The sequence below is a fragment of the Orycteropus afer genome, unplaced genomic scaffold, assembly GCF_000298275.1.
Source record: "Orycteropus afer afer isolate SDZICR_OR568_19922 unplaced genomic scaffold, OryAfe1.0 scaffold00247, whole genome shotgun sequence".
In the NCBI taxonomy this organism is placed as follows: Eukaryota; Metazoa; Chordata; class Mammalia; order Tubulidentata; family Orycteropodidae; genus Orycteropus; species Orycteropus afer.
In genome coordinates, this window is record NW_006921834.1 from 3,638,308 (window position 1) to 3,646,124 (window position 7,817).

At 41.2% G+C, this 7,817-nt stretch overlaps 1 pseudogene; it reads left to right on the top strand.

Moving 5' to 3' along the window:
* Window positions 1-6,626, top strand: part of LOC103204415 — a 28,648-nt pseudogene extending 22,022 nt beyond the window's left edge.
* The last annotated feature ends 1,191 nt before the right edge of the window (window positions 6,627-7,817 follow it).

Here is a 7,817-nt window from a genome sequence, read left to right on the forward strand (position 1 = left end):
GTAAATTTTGGTCAATGACATGAGACAAAGTATATGTGAACTGCTGTATGAAAAGTGAATTTACTCTGTAAATCTTCACCCAAATCCTAAAAAAAAAAAAAAAAAAAAGCTTAACCAGTTGCACCACCCAGGACTCCTGCTTATACCTTATGGCTGTACTATTTCAACTTGAACATTCCATCACATCACAAGACAGAAGACAGAGCTGGAGGGCTTCTTAAAGGCCTTTAAACATGCTTCGAGGGAGCTCTGGTAGCATAGTGCCTAAGGCATTTGACTGCTAACCAGAAGGCTGGGTTCAAACCTATCAGCCACTCCTCGGAAGGAAGGTTGGGCAATCTACTTCCATAGTGATACTGCCTCGGAAACCCAAGGAGGGGTCACTATGAGTCCAGTCCGACTTGATGGCACATAACAACAACAAACATGCTTCAGACATGAAATGATATTACTTCTACTCACATAACAACAACAGGACCTCTGGTAGCACAATGCCTAAAGCATCTGACTGCTAACCAGAAGGTTGGTGGTTCAAACCCACCAGCCACTGCATGAAAGGAAGTTGGGGCAATATACTTCCCAAAAGATTTACCACCTTGGAAACCCAATGGGGGTTGCTATGAGTTGGAATTGACTCTGTGGCAGTGGGTGATTTTTTTTCAGACCTGAAGTGATAATGTTACTTCCACTCACAGTCTATTTGTCAGAACTAGTCACATGGCCCTGCCTGACTGCAAGGGGGCTGAGAAATGTTGGGGAGTGCATGGATATTGGAAGAGCAGTACATGTCTCCACCACAGGAAGCGTGAGCTCTGCACTTTGCCACTGAGCCTGCCAGGCTACTTTAACCATCCACATCATCTGCCTGGCTCCAGGAGCCATTTGCAGCCTTTGGTGCAGAAAGGGAAGAGGGTTGAGGAGAGAAACTTATGGAAGGCTACCAAGGAGTAGCTATCACAAAAGAACTCTGCTCTGGACAGATGTCTTCCCGCCTTTCCTCTCCTCTTCTGGGTGGCTGCTGTCAGTGATAGAACCCACAGCTGGGAGGTGACTGCTTTATCTTTCCCACTTTCCTGATCACATCGTTGAGGGGATACCTGCTTCTTCTCCAGAGAGGAAAATTCAAAAGCTATTGTGTAGCATAGTGCCTAAGGCACTTGACTGCTAACCAGGAGGCTGGTGGTTCAAACCCACCAGCCACTCCTCGGAAGGAAGGTTGGGCAATCTTACTTCCGTAGTGATAACTGCCTCGGAAACCCAAGGAGGGGTCGCTAGGAGTCGGGGCCGACTCGATGGCAAATAACAACAACAACAACATTGTGTTGTGACCATCTGCATGTTTAAATCTCTCATAGTCAAGAAGACTCTTTTATATGCTATCCACTCTACTTTTCTCCTTGTGTTGTATTTCCTGTTGGGCCTTGCTTTGCAGAGCTGGCTAAAAATGGAGCTGTGAGAACCTGGGCTATTAGGCTCTGGACCTTATGGGTTCTACTTTCAGATGTGACTCAGGAATACTTGATTTACATGTTTTCCTTAAAGGTGAGTACTTTTATAATCATATATAATCTTATATTCCCCCTCCCCCATGAAAAAAATCTTTTCTTCCTCTTCTGTCTTTCTTTGGGTTTTTTATATATATATATATATTTCCCTTTAGAATTCCATGTATTTATTGGATTTTAGTTAGACCTCTTTGCATTATTCTTTTTTTTTTTGGTGTTGGTTTAGGTATTAGAATATACATCCTTAATTTTTCATAATATACTTAAAGTGAATATTGTATCACTTCATATAGAACAGAAACTTTGAAATATTTGTAGGTCCCTTTACTACCCACTCACTACCAGCCTTTATGCTATAGTTGTAATGTATGCATTGAATCTAAATACATTCCAAGTCTCACAAGACTCTCACAAGACAGTGTTATAATATGTTTTTAAAAGTTATATGTATTTTAAAGAAGTTAAGAGGAAAAATGACTCATGTATTTACCCGGTCATTTAACTATTTCTGATGCTTTTCTGTTCCTTCCTGATGATCTGGTATCATTTCCCTTCAGCTTGAAGAATTTCCCCTAGCTTTTGTTGTAATGTAGGTCTGTTGTGGATGAATTCTGTGTTTTCTTTTATGTGAAAGGTGTGTTTATTTGCCTTCATTTTTTAATTGCTTGATTGAGATATAATTCTTATATGCTATTATCTACCCAATTAAAATGTACAATTCAAAACTGTGCAAGTCAATGGTTTTAACGTGTTCAGAGTTGTGCAACCATCACCACGATTAATTTTAGAGCATTTTCATCCCTCCAGGAAGAAACTCCATACCCCTTAGCAGGAACCACTCCCACCCCCACCCTTGCTCTTCCTCCTGTTCGCCTAGCCCTGTGCAACCACTAGTCTACTTTCTGTTTCTACTGATTTATCTATTCTAGACATTTCATATCAATAATAGCAAATAATGCATGGTTTTTCCATTTTCACTTAGCATATTTTCAAGGTTCATTCATGTAGTGAGTGTCAGTATGCATTCCTTTTAATTGCCAAATAATATTATTGTGTGAATATATTTTGTTCCAGTTGGTGGGCATTTGGGTCGTTTCCATTTTTGGCTGCTATGGACATTTGTGTGCAAGTTTTTCTGTGGATATATGTTTTAATTTCTTCTGAGTATGTACATAGAGATTTTGCTTTCAAGTGTGGAAGATATTTTCACTGAGCATAGACTAGTAGCCTTTGCCGTACAGTTTAGAGCATAATGATGTACTTGTTGTTGTTTTTGTGTGCCATCGAGTCGGACCCGATTCACAGTGACCCCTCCTTGGGTTTCTGAGATGGTATCACTATGGAGGTAGATTGCCCAACCTTTCTTCGGAGGAGTGACTGGTAGATTTGAACCACCAGTCTTCTGGTTAGCAGTCAAGTGCCTTAGGCACTATGCTACCAGAGCTCCTAAAGATGTACTTAGACTCTGCTATTTTGTATAATGTGCTAGTAAATTTAAGTCCTTTGAATAATAATAATAACTGTTCTAGGGGGAAAAAAAAGATCCCAGATTCAAACATGTTCTGTAGAAAGCCTTTTACTAAGCCTTAAACAGGACAAAGACAAAACAATCACTCCAGATGAGGGAAAACATCAGTGTGTACACAGTACAGAAGCTGAATGGAGTTACAGCTACGGGACTAATTACATATGATAGAAAACAAAGGAAATCATTGCAAAATCATGATTGATGCAAGGTGAAACTACAGAAGTGGGACTTACAGGTGGGATTACAGAAGTGGGAAAAGGACCACAATTGGGATACGTACATAATTGAAGATAAAGGGTTACAGAATTGGTTCTGGGGCTTGACCACCTGGCTATGTGGTGGTCCAGGTATATGACTCATAACCATGTGGCCCTGAGTCAGCCACAAGGTGGCTACAAGACAATGGCAGGACCCTAACCTTTAACTTAAATTAGATAATACGTGTCTATCATTAAGCAAATCATTAAGGACACACTCAGGCAAGTTCCCTACCTCTTTGTGTGAGGATAATCTGCTTTTAACCTCTTCCTGGGGGCAAACTGCCCCTTGTAGGTTTGCCCTGGCCTTGTCTATGCTTATCTCCATTGCTGATTTAATGATCAGAAAGAACTCAAATAGCACCTGAACTTATGTCAAGACTCAAAATAGGGTTAGGGCTCCCGCTGTAGACTACAGCCCTCCACAAACCAAATGCTTTAGAATTTTAAGCTCTAATACACAACAACAACAATAAAACAGCTAATGTTAATTAATTAATAAATATTTATTAATTACGTTATTAATGTTTAATTAATTAATGTTTATTAAGCATTTATTGTGAGTTGGGTACTGTGATAATATAGCTATAGATTTTATATTAATTTACCCATCCAGCAATGCCATGAGCAGATACTGTTGTTATTGCCATTTTACAGATGAGAAAACTATGCTAAAGGATCCTGTTTTGGTTAATTTGTGCTGCTCTAACAGAAGATACACAAATGGATGACTGGAACAACCAGGTTTATTCTCTTACAGATTTGGAGCCTAGAAGTCTGAGTTCCAAGTGCCAGGCTGTAGGGGCTGGGTGAAAGCCCTTCAACCTTGGGCTTCAGCTTTGCCTTCTGCTCCCAGCTCACTGAAGCTGGAGGCTTTCCTTCACCCAGGCAGCTGCTGGCTGCTGAGGCTGACAAACCTGAAGTCGATAAGTTAAAAAGGCACAGTCCCAATATTACCAAACAACATAACAGACCACTAATTCAAGTCCAGAAAAAGTCCCAAGATCAGCAGGGTATGGCAGGCTCCTGAACAACAACTTGACTACATGCAGGGTTCAAGTGTGCCAAAAACTAGAGACCTTCCTCAAAGCTTCTTCTTATATAGTGGAAGCAAACCACATCCCTAAGGTACTACTCAGCTACTCCAGTAGATTCCACCATAGAATTGATTGCCAATCTCACCATAGCGAATAACTAACTAGCTGCCCATCCACTCAGCCATGCCCAGCCAAGTTGACACAACCTTAACTGCCACAGATACTTTTTTAAAATTTTTTCTTTATTTTTTTCACAGATACTTTTAAAAAAGATAAAATAATGATCCTCACACAAATATAAAGTGAACACACATCAAACATTTTATTTGTTAATTAGGGAGGAAACTAGCAATTTGTCAAAAATAATTGGAAGAAGAATCTGAAGAACTAGCATGTATAAGGAAATCAGGAATGATGAAATGAAGTTGCTAATGAGTACCAAACTTGTTACTGTCTCACAGGTACTTGTTCTGGTTACCTAGTTCCACTCTGACAGGAATATACCACAAATGGGATGGCCTTAACAAACAGGAGTTTATTCTCTTACAGTTTGGAAGCTTTAAGTCCAAGTTCAAAGCTCTAGGGACTGGGTGAAAGCCCCTCAGCCCTGGGCTTCAGCTCTGCCTCCAGCTCCCAGCCCACTGAAGCCAGAGGCTTTTCTTTACTCAGACAGTTGCTGGCTGCTGAGGCTGACAAACCCAAGGTTGACAAGTAAAAAGGCACGGTCCTGATGTAACCAAACCACACGGCAGGCCATTAATTTAAGCCCATTGTAAGTCCCAAGGTCGGCAGAGCATGGCAGGCTGCTGAACAACAACATGGCTACATGCAGGGTCCAAGCATGCCATAAGCTTGAGACTATCCCCAAGGCTTCTCCTTATATACAGGAAGCAGACCACATTCCCTAAGGCAGCTACTCAGCTGCTCACAGTATATTCCACTGTGGATTTGATTACCAGTCTTATCATGGGGAATACTACATCCAGCTGCCCAGCCATTCAACCAGGCCCAGCCAAGTTGACACACAAACTGAACTACCACAGTACTAAAATGTAATATTTATATCACATTTTCTACTGGGCAGGAGGTCTATGGTGCAGTGATTAAGGTATTTGGCTACTAACAAGAAGGTCAGAGGTTTGAACCCACAAGCAGCTCTGCTGGGAGAAATATTTATAGCCTTCGAAACCCTATAGGGCAGTTCTACTCTGTCCTACAGGGTTATTATGAGTTGGAATGGACATCTTTGGTCTTCCTTAATTCATTGTCCAACTTTCACATACATATGAGGCAATTGAAAATACATGGCTTGGGTCAGGTAATGGTGTAGTGGTTAAAGCATTCAGCTGTTAATCAAAAGGTTGGTGGTGCAGTCTGCTTCAGTAAAGATTTACAGCCTTGGAAACCCCATGGGGTAGTTCTATTCTGTCCTAAAGGGTCATTATTAGTTGCAATAGACTTGATGGCACTGGGTTTTTGGTGGATCAGGAGCATCTTAGTCACCAAAGTGATACCTTTGCTTTTTAACACTTTAAAGTGGTCTTTTGCAACCAGAGCCTTCTCCTTGCTCTTTAGGGTAGTGGCCTGGCTCTGGCTATGCACCAAAAGCATCCGGCCGCCTCCATATGTGTATGTACGCATGAGGCCTGCAGTGCTTGTGAGTCTGCGCTTGGCCACTTCTGGAACAGGTGTGGGAGCCTTGGGCAGGATGGCAGCACCCGCTGGGTCACCTTCGAGGAGAACAAGAGTGAGAACATCACAGCGGTGAAGGGCATCTGGCTTTCAGAAAACATCATTGATCAAATGAGGGAATCTCCACCTGGTGACGTTTCTACGGTATTCTGGTGGTCATGTTGCCTCAGTTTCTGAAAAAGAATTGAAGAGTAGCTGAGGAGCTGACATTGGAGCAAGCTAAGAAAGAATCTGAAAAGCAAAAACAACTAAAGCAAGGTAAAGAACTGCCAATAAACTAACCAGAGCTATTCTTGATGACAGGCTAAACAATGAGGAGGAACAGTCTAACACAAAGCACCTGGAAGAGAAAGATTAGGCGGTAAAGAGGCAGAATGGGTTCTACAAAGAGCATCTGGCTAGACGGGAGGAGAGGAGCTCAGAGTTCTACAAAGTCACCACTGAGCAATATCAGAAAGCTGCTGAAGAGGTGGAAGCAAAGTTCCAGAAGTATGATTGTCATCAAATCTGTGCTGACCTGCAGGACAAACTTCTCCAGTGTTACTGTCAGAACACCTATCAGACCCTCAGCTGCTCTGGCCTTCTAGTACATGCACTGTGTCAATAAGGTCAACAGAGCATACTTGAAAAGGCAGGATAAAATCCACTTTGTTAATTTCAGAGGCGGAACATTATTTTTTCCTAATAAGAAAATAACCCTTTTTTCTTTTTTAGAAAATAATCTATTTAAACAGAAGAAAGTTCAAGAGAAGCATCAGAAAGCAGATTTAACAGAAACCAAAAAACAAAAACCCCACTGTCATCAAGTCGATTCCAACTCATAGTGACCTAATTCACAATTTGATTGGTAACAGTTTGTAAAGCCAAGGTCCAGGTCAGGGATCAGTAATCAAAAGACACTTTCAGTATTAGGCCCCTTTGTGTGATTAAATGAGAAGAGCATGTCTCACCACCCGTTTTTACTTCCCATTTATTTCTACTGACCACAAGTCTTCTAACCAAGACCCATGGTTGGGTGAACACTCTGTGTAGAGAAGCAGGGAGGACAGGGATAGCAATGCTGGATGGAATTGTCCAGGCCGTGGCACTTAGGTTTTCTCTTTCCCTTCTCTGATTGTGTAAGAGCTGCTTTGTTTTAACTTATCACAGTGATCTTGCATGTAAGAAGACTAAAGGGAGAGAACATGCACCTCTTTTACTGGAATAATGTTTATGATTACAAGTGAAATGAGGCCTTTTTAATCAACATAAAGGCAACTTTGGCTTATACAAACCTCTTTTCTATCATAAATACTGACATCTATACTTCTATAAAAAAATGCAAAACAACGCACTGCCATCGAGTCGGATTTGACTCAGTGACCCCTCCTTGGGTTTCCGAGGTGGTATCACTACAGAAGTAGATTGTCTAACCTTCCTTCCGAGGAGTGGCTGGTGGGTTTGAATGACCAGCCTTCTGGTTAGCAGTCAAATGCCTTAGGCACTATGCCACCAGAGTTCCCTATTGCACTCAATATCAATAATAAATATATTTTCAGAAGAGGAAGATGAAGAAGGAGAAGAAGAAAAAGAGGTATTTCACAGATTTGCCCAATGCAGTATGCTGTTTGATTTCTTGATTGCTTCCTCCATGGGTGTTGATTGTGAATCCAAGTAGAATGAAATCCTTGACAACTTCAATATTTTCTCTGTTTTTTATGAAGTTGCTTATTGGCCTAGTTGTGAGGATTTTTGTTTTCTTTATGTTGAGATATAATCCATACCGAAAGCTGTAGCCTTTGATCATCAGTTAGTGCTT